The 15,473-nt window shown below is 45.7% G+C and overlaps 1 long non-coding RNA gene across 3 annotated transcripts in view; it reads right to left on the bottom strand.

The window, feature by feature from the left end:
• Positions 1 to 5,589: 5,589 nt before the first annotated feature.
• Positions 5,590 to 15,473, bottom strand: part of LOC130276681 (uncharacterized) — a 28,449-nt gene continuing 18,565 nt past the window's right edge. For 2 of the 3 annotated variants that reach the window (XR_008845210.1, XR_008845211.1), the window contains exons 6-9: positions 9,214 to 9,312; positions 8,010 to 8,143; positions 6,870 to 7,272; positions 5,590 to 5,692 (exon numbers count right to left, since the gene is read on the bottom strand). This is a non-coding gene — a long non-coding RNA (uncharacterized LOC130276681). Of the gene's footprint in view, positions 5,693 to 6,869; positions 7,273 to 8,009; positions 8,147 to 9,213; positions 9,313 to 15,473 lie in introns of all 3 variants that reach the window. The other variant, XR_008845212.1, reaches the window with a different exon arrangement.

The raw sequence follows: 15,473 nt of genomic DNA, 5'->3' as shown, positions 1-15,473 counted from the left end.
GCGGTGCTGCCCGACATTAACCCCTTAGATGCCGCAATCAGAGTTGTTGAAAGTAAACCACTGCGGTTGTTCCGATGAGCTTTGATGTGGCAGCACATCAAAGCTCATCGGAACAACCGCAGTAAAACCTTATTTGCCTCCTCGCCATCTGATTGCTGATCTGATGATCCAGCCAGCCATGGCAGGCTGGAGCAGCAGAGCACCAATAACACTGATCAATGCTATTCTATGGCATAGAATTGAACAGTGTATGCAATACAAGGATTGCATGTAATAGTCCCCTATGGGGACAAAAAATTGTGTAAAAATAAAAAATTTGAATTAACCCCTTGCCTAATGAAAGTTTGAATTCCCCCCCCCTCCTTCCCATTTAAAGGGGTACTCCGGTGGGAAAAAAAATTCAAATCAACTGGTGCCAGAAAGTTAAACAAATGTGTAAATTACTTCTATTTAAAAAAAACTGGAATATCACAGAATGACAATGATTTGTAAAAGCACCCCAGAGTTATCAATGCATAAAGTACAAAGAAAAGAAAACAAGCAACACTGAAATAATGTTGGCACACCAATTAATGCATAAAGTGACACTGGTCAGGTTTGCAAAAAATGGTCCCTAAGGCCAAAATGGGCTGAGTCCTTAAGGGGTTAAGTGCAATCTTAAATTAAATGGGGTGGTTTCAATTGGTTTGAATTTTTCACCAAGAAATTACGCAAGTTTTGACAACAATTTACCACTAACAAGGTAGAATATGTCACGAAGAAACAATCTCGCAATCAGAATGAAAAGTAAAAGCATCCCAGAGTTATTAATACTTAAAGTGACAGTGATCAGATGTGAAAAAAATGCCCGGGTCCTTAAGGTGAAAATGGGCTGGGTCCTTAAGGGGTTTAAGATGTGTCAGAAGATTAAGAGGATTTGTCTAAAGTAAGCCAGACTCACTTGAGAACTGTGAGCAACATGAATAAAGTAGAGGACCTAGAATAGCATGGATTTTGAACATATGTGGGTGTTTCTAAATGCCTATTAGAATGTAGAACCCATTAAATGGGCACTCATTAAAATTAGTTTTTGCTATTGCACTCCTTATGGTAAATAAAAAAATCTTTTTAATGTACTTTGTTTATAAAAAGTTTTTGTTTTAGATTGTGTTTAACCCCTTAAGGGGTTTCTCAGTTTTTGCATTTTTGTTATTTTCCTACTTACCTTTAATAAAATCAGAATTCTTTCAATTTTGCACCTAAAAATCCAAAATGATGGCTTATTTTTTGCACCACCAATTAAACTTTGTAATCACATCAGTAATTTTACCCAAAAATATACGGCAAAAAAAAAAAAAAAAATCATTGTGCGACAAAATTGTAGAACTAACTCCATTTTGTAACTTTTGGGGTCTTCCGTTTAAACGCAGAGCATTTTTAAAAATGACACCTTTATTCTGTAGGTCCATATGATTAAAATGATAAAGTTGTACTTCTGGAAAAAATCATAACTACATGAACGAAAATTAATTTATATAATAATTAATAAGTTTAAAATTGTCATCATCTGACCCCTTTAACTTTATTTTTCTGCATACAGAGCAGTATGAGGGCTCATTTTTTGTGCCGTGATCTGAAGTTTTTAGCATCCCGAGACCTGCGAGAGGATGGACGATGGCGCAGATAGATGTCGCCAACTGACTATGTAGGATGCCTCTATCGTAGGTCAGTTTGTCCTCCCTCTCAGTGGGTGTAAAAAAGGCCCCTATTTTTTGGAGATAGTAAGGGTCCAATAAGGTGGAGAGTCACAAGTCATCCCACTGCCATTGATAACAATTCAGCGGACACTACACAAGCAAGCGAGCATGCATCGTGCCGTTTTTGCAAGTGACTCGGAGGGACTCCCCAACTCCCTCTCCACTGCATACTGTCACACTGGGGGAGATTTATTAAAGTATTTAGACTGGTTTTTCTTGTCTAAATTTGTCGCACAGAAAGTCGCAGTCTAAATATGTGCGACTTTTCTGCGACTTTTGCTCTAGAGGATTTTTAGAACATGATGCATGCTAGTCTATTTTAGACTGACATGCATTGAAAAATGCATTGGTGCTGAATTTATCAAAAGAGACTTTTCAGCGACAAGTCGCATAGGCTGAAAGTACGCCGAAATGTCAGACCATGTTGGAGAAGGTTTAAATATAGACTAAAGAATTGATCATGCAGTCTGTGCACAGAATTTATCAAGAGCTGTGCGCCATTTGATAAATTAGGTGCACAATAGACCAGACTAATCCTCTGTAGTTTGGTCTATATTGATGCGGGACATAGACAACTTTGATAAATATCCCCCAATGTGTCTGGGTCCTCTGTCCCACCATTCTCATAACCCTCTAGCTACTCCTGCTCCTCCTCTCCAGTCAGATAACTAGAAAAACCGCCCATTTCGAGAAACCTAAACTGTGCTCCACTGTGCCCCTCCCCCAGTTCAGCCCCCACAGGGCTCATGTGGCCATGAGATGTAGGCGCCATGTCTCCAGTGCCCTGACCAGCCATTGTTTCCAACACATGTTGTAGGAAATGAAGCAGTTGAATGATGTTCATCCTGTAATCCTGGCGACTGACTAATAATGCGATTTCCTCAAAGGGCCTAAGCAAACGGCAGGTGTCACGTATGAGCTGCCACTGGGTCACATTGAACTTACACCGGGGAGTTCCCCTATCCGCTTGGATCATTAAGAAAGCCTTTTCTCTGTTCTTATAGTCGATCCAACATATGGAGGGTTAAATTCCAATGAGTGGCAAGGTCGCAAATTAGACAACGTTGGGGGATGCCGTTCAGACGCTGCAAGATCAAGGAGGGTGTGCTTTGCAGTGTACCACTGGCTTAAGTGCATGCAAAGTTTCCTTCCCATTGTTAGGAGGTCTTGCAAATGGGAGGGGGAACAATTCAGGAACCCCTTGAGAACCAGACTGAACATGTGTGCCATGCAGGGCGCATGGCTCAGCCTTTCTTATCGCAGCACAGGCAAGATTTTCTTTCCTTTGTCAGTCACCATGGTTCCCATTTCCACTTTTCGATGAGTAAGCCATGATTCGATTTCTTTATGAATGACATAGCAATTCCTCCCGTGTGACTCCGTTTGGCAAGGCAAACCATTTAAAGAACAGCGTGACAGCGCCGTGCCCTGCACACATGGTATGCTGAGACTTGTCTGTGCAGTGGAGGCTGGAGGTCACGGAGGAGGAAGCGGCGTGACCTGTCCAAATTGCGGTTGTGGCTGTGCAGGAACCACATTCACCCTGTGGGCCGTAAAGGACATTTATCGTCCATGACCGTAGTTAAAGCTCCAGATGTCGGCGCTGCCGTGCACTTTGGTACACACCAACAGGCTCAAGGACTGGCCCACCTTCTCTTCCACAAAATAGTGCATGGCTGGTACTGCCTTCTTCACAAAGAAATGATGGCTTGGGACTCTCCACCTTGGTTTGGCACAAGCCATCAGTTCTCTGAAAGGTTCAGAGTCAACCACTTGATAAGGGAGGGACTGCAGCAACGGCAACTTAGACAGGAGCACATTCAGCTCCTGTGCAGTTGGATGAGTGGGCATACTGTTGTCTCTTGGACATGGCTTCGACGATGGATTGCTGAAGGAGTGACTGACTAAAAAGGAGCAGGAGAATCTGGAGCAACAGAAGATGGGTATGACACAGCTCCCTTTGGCTGAGGTGGTGGAGCCTTGGCTAGCTGAAAGAGGGAGCGGCGTGCCACTGGGTGATGCAGCAGGCTGGACCACTACATAGGAGCCATGATTCTCCCAGGCCACTTTATCATGGCGCAGTATATGTTGATCTGGGGCTGTGGTGCCAAAAGCTTTCTACAGCTTTCTCCAGGAACTCTTTTTTCACTACCTCCCGGGAAGGTAGGCTGGGCACGTTTGGCTCCAGAATTTCCACTTCTGCCACCATGCTGACTGCCAACCATGCTTCCACCTTGCTTGCTCAGCTGCTGCCTTATGGGCAACCTGCAACCCTTTTCTCTTGATGAAGCCCCTTCTGAACCCAGCTCCTAATTGTGATCGGCATCATCATCATCAAGTGTCTGCATGTCACTGATGTCCTCAGGTTCCTCAACAGTGTCTGCTTCAGGACTGACTCCGTACTGTAGCGCATTTTTCTGCCCTCATAAGTTCGCTTTAAAAGCTTATTTGTGCACAACACCAGCAGTACACAACAGTGCAGCGGCACACAGTTGCTGTGTACTAAACCCAAAATCGCACTCTCTCAAAGACTATTAGGAATGGTCTGCTGGATATTATACAGTCTACAAACTAGTATAACCAGCAGACCATTTGTTGTGGAACAAAAACACAATTGCGCAACAAACTTATTCCTCACTCCTCTTAAGGTTTCTCCAGCTGAGCCAGCTTGTTCAAACATATGAGGCAACACACAGCTCTCTGCCACTCTCTAATAATATGCTGTAGAAAGTGACGGAGGTTAATCGCTGCAGTAAAAATTATTTTCTGTGAAAAATCCACTGCTCTCTGTCCACCAGAACGCTGACATGACGGAGGGGAAACTCTGCTGGAAAAAGCTTTTCTGTGCAACACATAGCGCTGTCTGTGCCTATCTCTCTCTCTGCTGTGAAACGATGAAGTGACTGGTCGCAATATGGCTGCTGATTATATAGGGCTGTGACATCACAGGGGTTGACTGGCTGCTGATGGGCTGCATCCTGCATGTGATTCAGTGTCATCCCACCTACCCTTGTTCCCGCCTTCCCAGGATTCCTTGCCCCATGTCCTTACATGTGGCTCCACCATTTTAGATGCTCTGGAGCCTGGACCGCACTAAATGTAGTTTAAGTGATTAGCGCAATAGAATTTAGTCGATATTCGCATTTGTTACAAATCAAATTTTTCATGAAATTCTTAACAAATTTGGATTTGTCATATTCGATTCGCTTATCTCTAATTATAAAATGTAACAAGATCATGACAAGTACTTTGTTTAAATCTAATATAAGTTTTCCCTATGTAAATAATATATGTAATATTTGCAAGGGATGGAGAGTTACAAATGTCTGTCCTGATTTACAGAAGAAAATTAAAAAATAAAAGAACAAGAATAAAAATATGTGTCATAGTATGTATCATATTGGATTTATTCAGCAATCCACAGGATAAACATACACTAATTCTACTAATCTCTAAGCAAAATTAGTCTTTTTCCCCTTCTGGCTGTTGACACTATAAGTGCTTTCTTACTTTCCCTGCAGATGAGTAATATGGAATTTAGGCAGGTGAAGGATAAGACACACAGGCATCTGCAGTATGCTCTTTCTTAGAAAAATATAAAAAATTTAATTAAATTATATTAAATAAAACAATGCTGAATGGGCATGTCTGAGTTTATGCCTGCTGGAGGTCCCCCTCACCTGAGACAAGTAAATGCAAGAAATCCTTGAAATTTTATAAAAACACTTTTATTTACGAAATAGTAAAAACAATTTTTACAGAAGAAGAGGATACAAAAACATTGCATAGGAGAAATTGAGATGCAATGTCATACAAAAAAAAAGTCAAATCAAGTTTTACAATGTTTGTAAATAAAGATTTGGCACACAAAGGTCTCCATGTTCTTCATATGTGATGGTTTTCGACTACACAAAGCAGTAAGCAGAAATGCCAAACTGATCCTATTGAGTGAGAATCTGGAAAACAAAGATTTATTACATTCAATCATATTACAGCATCACAAAGTTACTTCATACAACCTAGTCAACCAAAAACAGCAGTCTTCCACTGATCCACCACCACAAAAAGGTTTTGATCCAAAGGGAATTGGGGGACTTATGGACCTTTATGCCTATAAGTGATAATAGAATAGCTTTGTACTGCTGCTGTAAGCAAACTACTATAGAAATACAGTGACAACTAACGCCAAATTAATTAGTCTAAAGAAAGCCAACACACTGCTCATCTCCAATACATTTGGAGGATAACCTCCTTCAACCAAAAACAGTCTTCTACTGGTCCACCAGCGCAAATGGGTTTTGAGCCATATGGAGGGTGTGCTTATGGACTGTTATGCCTTCAAGTGATAATGTAATAGTTTTGTACTGTTGCTGTAAATGTGCTTTGACCAAAGAACAGCAGTCTTCCACTGGTCCACCACCACAAAAAAGGTTTTGATCCATAGGGAGGGGGGGGGGGTATGGATAATTATGCTTCCAGGTGCTAATAGAATAGCTTTGTACTGCTGCTATAAATATGCTACTTTAACCAAAAACAGCAGTCTTCCACTGTCCCACCAGCACAGAAAGGTTTGGATCCATAAGGGGGGGGGGGGGGGGGGGTTATGAACCGTTATGCCTTCAAGTGACAATAGAATAGCTTTGTACTGCTGCTGTAAATGCACTACTTTAAGCAAAAACAGCAGTCTTCCACTGACCCACCAGCACAAAGAGGTTTTGATCCATAGGAAGGGGGCTTATGGACCATTATGCCTCCAAGTGATAATAGAATAGCTTTGTACTGCTGCTGTAAGAAAACTGCTAAAGAAATTAGTCTAAAGAAAGCCAACACACTGCTCATCTCCAATATATTCAGAGGATAACCTTCAACCAAAAATAGTCTTCCACTGGTCCACCAGCGCAAAAAGGTTTTGATCCATAGAGAGGTGGGCTTATGGACAGTTATGCTTTCAAGTAATAGAATAGCTTTGTACTGCTGCTGTAAATATGCTTCTTTAACCAAAAACAGTAATCCTCCACTGGCCCACCAGTACAGAGGTTTTGATCCATAGGGAGGGGGGCTTATGGACCGTTATACCTCCAAGTGATAATGGAATAGCTTTGTACTGCCATTTTATTACAAGAAAGGACTTACCATAAGTATACAGCCAGATGCACATTTTATGCTGATTCAATGACGTTAAAGGGGGGAGACCATTGCAAAAAAGTGCAGAAATTGTAAAGTTTCATCACTCAGTTACTTGCTCCTGCTGTGCCCTGTTTTCACTTTACAAGAAGCCCCGACTCCATTCTGCTTTGTCCTTTTCTGCGGTGAATATGGCACTCATGTCCATAACACGGCCAAGCGCGGAGAAGAATGGGACGATTAATTTACCTCAGAGTCTGAAACACAGCAGGAGCAAGTAACCATGAGTGACAGAACTTTACAATTACAGCACTTAAAACATTAAGGATATTGTGGCCAGCCCCCTTAAGATAATTCATTGTTTAAGGCTCTTCTTAGATCCACACCAGGCAGTAGAATTTACTTTTCATACCTACAAGAGCAAAAAGAAGAAGTTATTGAGATAAGTGCCAGTACAATATGAAATGCCATTTTTGAACTCAGGTGGTGTGATCCTAGGATTTACTACTTTTATTTCTTAGACACTAGTCACTATTCTTTAGGGGCTTAGTAATATAGATAATCAGTAAGAAGAGGTTTCATTAAGTTTAACCAATGATAGCTACTTCCACATGGTGCCAGATTGATAACTCCTCCAAGTTATCAATGCAACAAGTCAAGCTTAGGTAGCTACCAACTATTGTGACAGGACTACAGAAACCCAACATCTATGGAAGATAACACTGAAGCAGTAATATACTGCATCAGCACTTAATGGATTTAGGGTTAGCTAGTTATTATAGCTACTTCCACATGGTGCCACACCAATAACTCCCCCAAGTTACCAATGCAACAAGTCATGCTTAGGTAGCTACTAACTATCGTGACAGGACTACAGAAACCCTACATGTATGGAATATGCTAACACTGAAGCAGTAATATACTACATCAGTACTTAATGGATTTAGGGTTAGCTAGTTCTCATAGCTATTTCCACATGGTGCTACATCAATAACCCCCCCCCCCCAAGTTACCAATGCAACGAGTCATGCTTAGGTAGCTACTGACTATTTTGCCGAGACTAAGGATGGATGGGCGGACATGTTCACCATGGAATCCATGGTGAACTGCCATTATGCTATGAACAAAGGGTTATTAATCTACACTTACTGTCTAGCAGTAGCTTCTCCCAGTCAAGGCAGATGTCCAGTATCTGGATGGGATGGAGTTCAATGCCCACGATGGTGGTGGTCACACTTCCATGATAATTTTTGTCTAATGTGAGGAGGCAGCATCAAGTGTTCCTACTTACAGAAATAAAAAAATAAAAAAGCATGTTTCAAACAAACATCACAGGCGGAGATTCTTTATTCTAAGCAGTGGGACTATGGAACACTGCCACATGATGTTGTAATGGTTGACGGAATTAACAAATTCAAGGGGGGCCTGGAAGTTTTTCAGGAAAAACATAAGTTATGGCTACTAGATTTATGAGGATTGACTATAGATCCAGGGATTTATTCTGATTGCCCTATGAGTCCGGAAGGAATTTTTTTTCTGTTATGGACCAACACAGGACAGTAGAACTTTGTTAGACAGACAGCACGTGAACGAGAAAAGTAAGACAGTAAGGATAAAAGCAGTTTATAATAATGATAATGCACCTTGGGAGTAAAAATCCAAGGGAAGATATAAAATATGATATTCAATCCTGCCATCAGTATCTGAGGAAAGGGATTTAGGGGTCATTATTTCAGAAGACTTAAAGGGTAGTCAGACAATGTAATAGGTGATAGCAGAATGCTTGGATGTATAAGGAGAGGTATTAGTTAAGGGAAGTGCTCATGGGTGTATAGGGAGAGGCATTAGCAGTAGTGAGGGAAATGTGCTCATGGGTGTATAGGGAGAGGTATTAGCAGTAGAGAGGCAAGTGCTCATGCCGCTTTACAGAGTACTCGTGTGCAGTACTGGAGAACCTATCTCCAGAAGGATATTGATACTGTGGAGAGAGCTTAGAGAATTCTTAGCTAGTACATGGATTGCAGGATAAAACTTACTAGGAAAGGTGAAAGGATCTTAACATGTATAGAAGATAAACGAGAGAGAGTGGACATTCATTACATTTGTAAGGTATAGTCTACACATTTACTTTATACATCCTAGAAAATAAGTTTCAAAATACCTATTACCAGTAACTTTAAACCACTGCCCCATCAACCAAACAACATTTGGTCGCTCAACAACAGCATAGAACAGTTTGGATTTATAATTGGGGGGGGGGGGGGGGAATGGGGACTTCTGCCTTTCATGTGACAATGGAATAGCTTTGTACTACTATTCTAAGGGACAACAAAATGCAAACCTGAGGTCTTACCACATGATTGAGTAGATGCCGCGCCTTCTGGTGATTCATTCACTAGAGGAGAGTACAGTAAGGGAGGAAGTCTAAGGTTCTTCTAACATCCACAGCAGGCTACATAGAAGAGCAAAAACAGTGAGTTATTGAAACCCCAATATCAGTATACTGTGAAATTTCAAATTGCTGGAACCAGAGATAGTGGAGGAAAAAAGGAGATTTTTATGCTAACTCTAAAATCTTTCTTGAAGGATCCATTGGGGGACACAGACCATGGGTATATGCTGCTGTCTCTAGAAGGCTTGACACTATGGCAACAGAAAAGTCTGCTCCTCCCAGCAGGGTATACCCACCCACAGGCACCTGAGGTAATCAGTTTTAGTCCCAGAGCAATAGGAGAAGACCGACAGGTCAAGAGAAAAACCAAACTGTCCGAGCAACCAGATGAAAAAGGTAACTGAACACACCCTCGGACAGATAACTGAAATATGAACACCAGAAAAAGGGTGGGGGCTGTGTCCCCCAATGGATCCTTCGAGAAAGATTTTACGGTAAGCATAAAAATCTCCTTTTCTCTATCTGCTCCATTGGGGGACACAGACCATGGGACGTACCAAAGCCGTATCTTGGGTGGGTAAGGAAATCAGTCAGGTGGACGGCTGGACCACAACCGCCTGCAACGCCTTATGGCCCAGAGGAGCATCAGCTGATGCAAAGGTATGAATCTGGTAGGACCTTGTGAAAGTGTGCAAAGACGACCACATGGACACTTTACAGAACTGTGAGGCCAAAGCCACGTAGCAGAGTGCCCAGGATACCCCGAAAAATGGGTGGAATGAGCCAAAACCCTGAGGGGAGGGATCTTCCCCTTGTAGTGGAAAGCTTCCGAAATAGCAGACCGGATCCACCGAAAAATGGTGGCCGTAGAAGCAGGTGGTCCTGTACGACGACCTTCCAGAAAAACAAAAAAGGGAGTCACACTGCCGAAAGGAAGTCCAAACAGCCCTCACCACAACCAAGTGGTGGAGCAAACGCTCCCAGGGATGAGAAGAGGACAATGTCGTCATTGAGATGAAAAAATCAGAACCATCTCAGGAAAGAAGGAGGGACCTGGACAGAAAACAACTTGTCCTGGTATACAACCAGGAAAGGAGAACGGCAGGAGAGAGCTGCCAGCTCTGACCCCTCCTAACAGAGGTAATAGCAATTAGGAATGCCACCTTCTGGGGAAGGAGACAAAGAGAGGGGGTTCAAAAGGGGCGCCTCGCAGGGCACCTAAAGACCAAGTGTAAGCCCCAAGGGAAAAAAGGGGACAGATAGGGAGGGGCAGCTTGTGCCATTCCCTGAACCAGGTTCTGACATGATAATTGAACGCCAGAGGATGTTGAAAAAGAAAGGAATGGGCCGAACCATTGACCCTTAAGGGAGCTTAAAGCTAACCCTTAGGCAAGCCCCGAATGGAAAGGGAAAGGGGTCCGGGAAGGAAAACCACGGACGGAGAAAAAGGCCGAGTTTCACACAAACGAAAATAAGATCACCAGGTATGGTGGTAAATCTTGCAGAGGAAGGCTTGTGCGCCCTCAGAACGGTGCGAACCACCTGGGAAGAGAAACCTCAAATGGTCCTCAGAACCGCTGTCTCAAGTGCCACGCCGTCCAAAGCAGAGATGTAAATTGGAGTGGCACAGAAGACCTGAGATAAGAGGTCTAGTCGATAGAAGGGCGTTAAGTAGTTCAGTAGCCGGCCCCCGACGACGTACCACGCCCGCCGGGGCCAGGCTGGGCCACGAGAATGGCAGAAAAGCCCTCTGCTGAGTGTTTCCTCCCGGCCCTGAAAAGGGAGGAAGGGGAGGAAACAGATAAGGTAGGGCAAAGCCCGACCAAGAGAGGAACGCTTCGATTGTGGCGGGATGTGCAGAGGTTCACGCCTGGAGCGCCCCAGGGGTTGCAGATCACTGCAAACATCTCCGGATGTGGGGGCCACTTGTCTTGGATGACTGAGGACCGGCTGAGAAGACCACATCCCAGAGATGCCCAGATGAAGATAGCTGAGATGGCCGGAAACCTGAGTTCTACCAGAAGGGAATTTCCCAAGAAGCAAGGATTGTCCTAGGCCCAACATGTTGAAGGTGAAAAGGGCTTCTCGGGGGACCAAGGCCCCAGACCGACCGGTCCCTGAAAACACCTCCCCAGCCCGACAGACTGGCAGGGAGGGGCAGGAAGGAGCGCCAAGACTATCGAGAGAGAATGATCGTCCGGTCGAGACACAATGGAGACCTGTCCACTGGAGAGAAATCATCAGCTGAAGAGGCCGGTGATGAAACTGGGCAAATGGCACGGCCGCCGCCAACCGACCCAGGACATCCATGCATAAGATAACGGAAACTCGAGCAGGGTGCCAAAGTCATCGGACTCTTGACAAGAGAGTCAGCCAAGTGTTCAGCAGAGTCGAAAGCGGGCAGAGGCTGCATCAAACTGGAGCCCCATGAGAGAGGTTGGACTTGTCCCGACTGACCATCCAACCGAAGTGAGACAAGGTCTGGAGGTTGAGACTAATCTGGGCCCTGGCTGGAGCTCTGATCAGGAGGTCGTCCAAGTAAGGAATCACGGGAACAACTGTTGTCCGTAAAAGGGCTATCACAGGAGCCCGGACTTTGGTAAGGGTCCGCGGAGAAATGGCCAGACCGAAATGGAGAGCCACAAGAGAAAATAGCCGACCGGAAGAGTAAAGCGGAGCGGGAAACAATGAGATGTGGAGGCAGACATCCTTGATGTCCACCGAGGAATGAAAACTCCCCTTGAACCATGGTTGCCAGCACCAAACGGAGATCCTCCATTTGGGATGGGGAAGCAGAAGATGCTGTTTGAGATACTCGAGAACCAAGATTGGGCAAACAGAAAATGCCTTTCTTGGGGACCACAAAGAGGTTGGAATAAACCTCAAAAATGTTTCCCTGAAGGAACCGGGACAATTACTCCCTGATAAAAAGGAGATGAAGCCCGCCCCGAACTGTCTTCGCTAGAGGGTAACCGGGGGGGGGGGTCCAGGAAAGAAAAAGGCAATCTCATGGTGTGGTCCAAGCATCCCGGTAGAGTAAGAGACGACCAACCACGTGATAAAAATCAGCGGGTGGGGGGAGACCTTTCAGGCAGAGGTAGGCCTACGGGTGCCTGATTGGGTCTCAAAACGGCCAGAACGGTTAGCTGACCTCCGGGAGGGACGGGTCAGGAAGGAGGAAGTCCTTCCCATCAAGGCGCCTGGCTGGACCAATTGTTGGAACCAAAAGGTCCACAGGACCGGTAGGAGGAGGACTTCCGACAGAAAATGGGTCTGCGAGCCTTATCCAAAGGCAAAAAGGAACTCTTTTTCGTCCGTCGCCTCACTTCTTGAAGGCGGTGTCTGCTGTCCAGGCTTTAAGCCATATGGAGGGACTGAGGGCTTCTAGGTAGCCTGTGGCAAAGGCAGCGCAGCAGTTGCACATGGAAGCAGAACACAGAAAAATCTCTAGCTGAGGAGCATTGGGGAGCTAGTGAGGAACCTGTTGTCTCAAAAGCATGTTTAGCCAAGGTCTCCACCTTCTTGTCTGCTGGATCCTTAAAGTCCGCCGCATCAGCCAAAAGCAGGGTTTTCGCCTTAGAGAGGCGGGAGACCGGTGGATCCACAGTTGGAGAGGAGGTCCATCGAGCAATGAGGTCCTTGGCGAAGGGATACCGCGCCTGGACCTTCTTTGTTTCCTGAAACTACTCGTCAGGGTGCCTTCAGATAGATGCCAGCAGGGCATCAAATTCAGCGTGAGAGCTGAAAGCCTTGGGTGCCGGACGGGCACAAGGAAAGGAGACTTCTGGAGCCATGTCCGAAGTTCCTGGGTCCTTTAGATGGAAGGTGTCTCTTATGGCCGAAACCAATGAGTTCACCGCGTCAGCCACATCCGTGCGGGCCTCTGAGTCAGATGCCGAATCGGAAACCTCGTCCACAAGTTCTCCAGGTGAGAGGAAACGAGTGGAGGCAGGCCTGGAGGAGGGAGACACCGACCGGGTACGTGGTCCTGGAGAGCCAGAGCGGCGACCACGGAAGAGTCCTCTGCAGGAGCAACGTTTGTGACAAACTAGAGCAACGGGGAGAGTCCTATGAAGGAAGCGCCTGTGCCCATCAGGAGACCCAGGATGAGTCAGAGAATACACCCCTATCACGCTTGCGAGAGCGGTGATATAGAGAAAAGGGGAGCGGGTGCCTCTGAAGGACCGGCGTAGGGTGGACCTCTCCAAGGCTGTTACCTGAGCAAAGTCCGATATAGACTGGGAGAGGGGTAGAAATAGCAGGGGAAGCAGTGGTGCAGGTGGAACAAGTGGTTCAGCAGAACCAAGCATTGTAGAATTTCGGCCCTTGCAAAAATAATAGGTGACCAGGGCTATCCGTCTAGAAGGAGGGACAGTTCCCCAGAGAAGAGAAAGACGCATAGCCAATGCGGCCCAAAGTAGCAGAAGAGAGGACCGTCTATTGGCTCTCAGACACCTCTGCGCCCTTAGCACTGATTGGCAGAGAAGGGGACTGGTCTGAGCGCTACTACTTTTTTTTTGAGAGGGAGAAGGATTTCTGCGTCCGAGAGTGGGCGGGCTAGCGCCCTACAAGGGCCCGCAGCCAGAGAATCAAAATGGCCAGGCTATAATAGCATCCCATGAAGAAAGAAACCCAGCGCTCTTAGCTAACTGTGGGTGGGAGGAGCTAAGTCCCAACCACGCTCGCGTCCGAAATACATGTCGGCTGATAATGGCGCCCGCTCCTAACCCTGAGCGTATATGCGAATGCGAACAGGGGGAGGGAGCGGGCGAGCACTCCGCCGGCAGCAGTATGCTGCTGACAGGGAAAAAGACGACGCGATAAGCGAGCACCCCGCCAGCATCCCCACGCTGCCGACAGGGACATATGGCGGATGCGATGCGCGGCCGGCTGAGCCGCGCGCCCGGCAGAAAGCGAAAGTTAGGCTAGGTTCAGACTACAGAATCTCCGGGCAGAAAATTTCCGCCCGGAGATTCCGAGTTCCGCCTGAGACCGCGCGGACACTGCAGTCTCCTATAGACTGCTATGTGTTCCGCTAGGATTTCCGCCTGAAGAAAGAACAACCCCTTTCTTCAGGTGGAAATTTTCTGGCGGATTTTTCATCCGGATTTTCCGCTTCACAAATTCCGAGGGGGGGAATTTGTGAACAGAAAACCATTCACTACACTATGCATTATAGTAAGCGGAATTTCTGCCGGAAATTTCAAAGCGAAAATTCCGGCGGAAATTCCGTAGTCTGAACCTAGCCTTAAAGCTGCGCTGCCATGACAGTGCAGCTGTCCTTCACATCTTTAAAGTTAGTTCCGCACCACTGCTATAGAACGGGGTGACATTGTCCCCCAACCCATGAATAAAGAGACCCCAAGGAGGTGGGAACAAAGTCCCTCAAGCCAGGCCCCATATCCAGGCAGTGTACCAAGGGTGGGCCAAAATTCAGGGTCTCCAGAGGCTGAAAGTCCCTACCTGGAAGAAAAAGGGGGAAAAAAATACTCCCCTCACACTGAAGAACTTACCTAATGAATTCTTCTGAATGAAGTCTTCAGCCAGCTTTGTCACCTGCATCATGCCGGGCTACCATGTGCGAGCGAGGAGAGCAGGGAGGTAGGGGGACCCGGACCCATGAGGTACAACCCCAGGCATTGACAGTTGGCGAGAGGGGGTTGACAGTACATCCAAGATGCCTGCCCCCTCAATCACAATGGGAAAATAGTGAGCCGCAGTTTGAGTCCCCACCTGAAAACAGGAAAGAAAATGGAATAAAAAAAACTAACATCCCTAAAACTAGGAAAATAAAAAACATAAGACCTGGTATGGAGAGAACTCTAGACCAGTTTCTAACTCCTTAGACACTAAGCTAAAATCGATTACTTCAGGTGCCTGTGGGTGGGTATACCCTGCTGGGAGGAGAAGACTTTTCTGTTGCCAAGCCTCCTAGAGACAGCAGCATATACCCATTGTCTGTGTCCCCCAATGGAGCCGATAGAGAAAATACATGTATACATGATGCAGCTAGAAAGAAAAAAAAACAAAAAACAAGATAAACAATAGCAGAGTTGATTTTGTAAACAGCTAAGAAATAATGGCAACTGCAAACATTGCATTTCTAAGCAGACAAGGGTTAAAGGCAGCTTAATTCGTTAGGCTATGTTGCTGTGGGCATATCATATTTCTTCTGTCTTCCACTCATCCGTTTGGGTTCCGTTTTGAGCGGCCAAGGGTTA

This window comes from Hyla sarda, chromosome 6, assembly GCF_029499605.1.
Source record: "Hyla sarda isolate aHylSar1 chromosome 6, aHylSar1.hap1, whole genome shotgun sequence".
Taxonomy (NCBI): domain Eukaryota; kingdom Metazoa; phylum Chordata; class Amphibia; order Anura; family Hylidae; genus Hyla; species Hyla sarda.
This window is presented reverse-complemented; position numbering and strand designations above follow the sequence as displayed.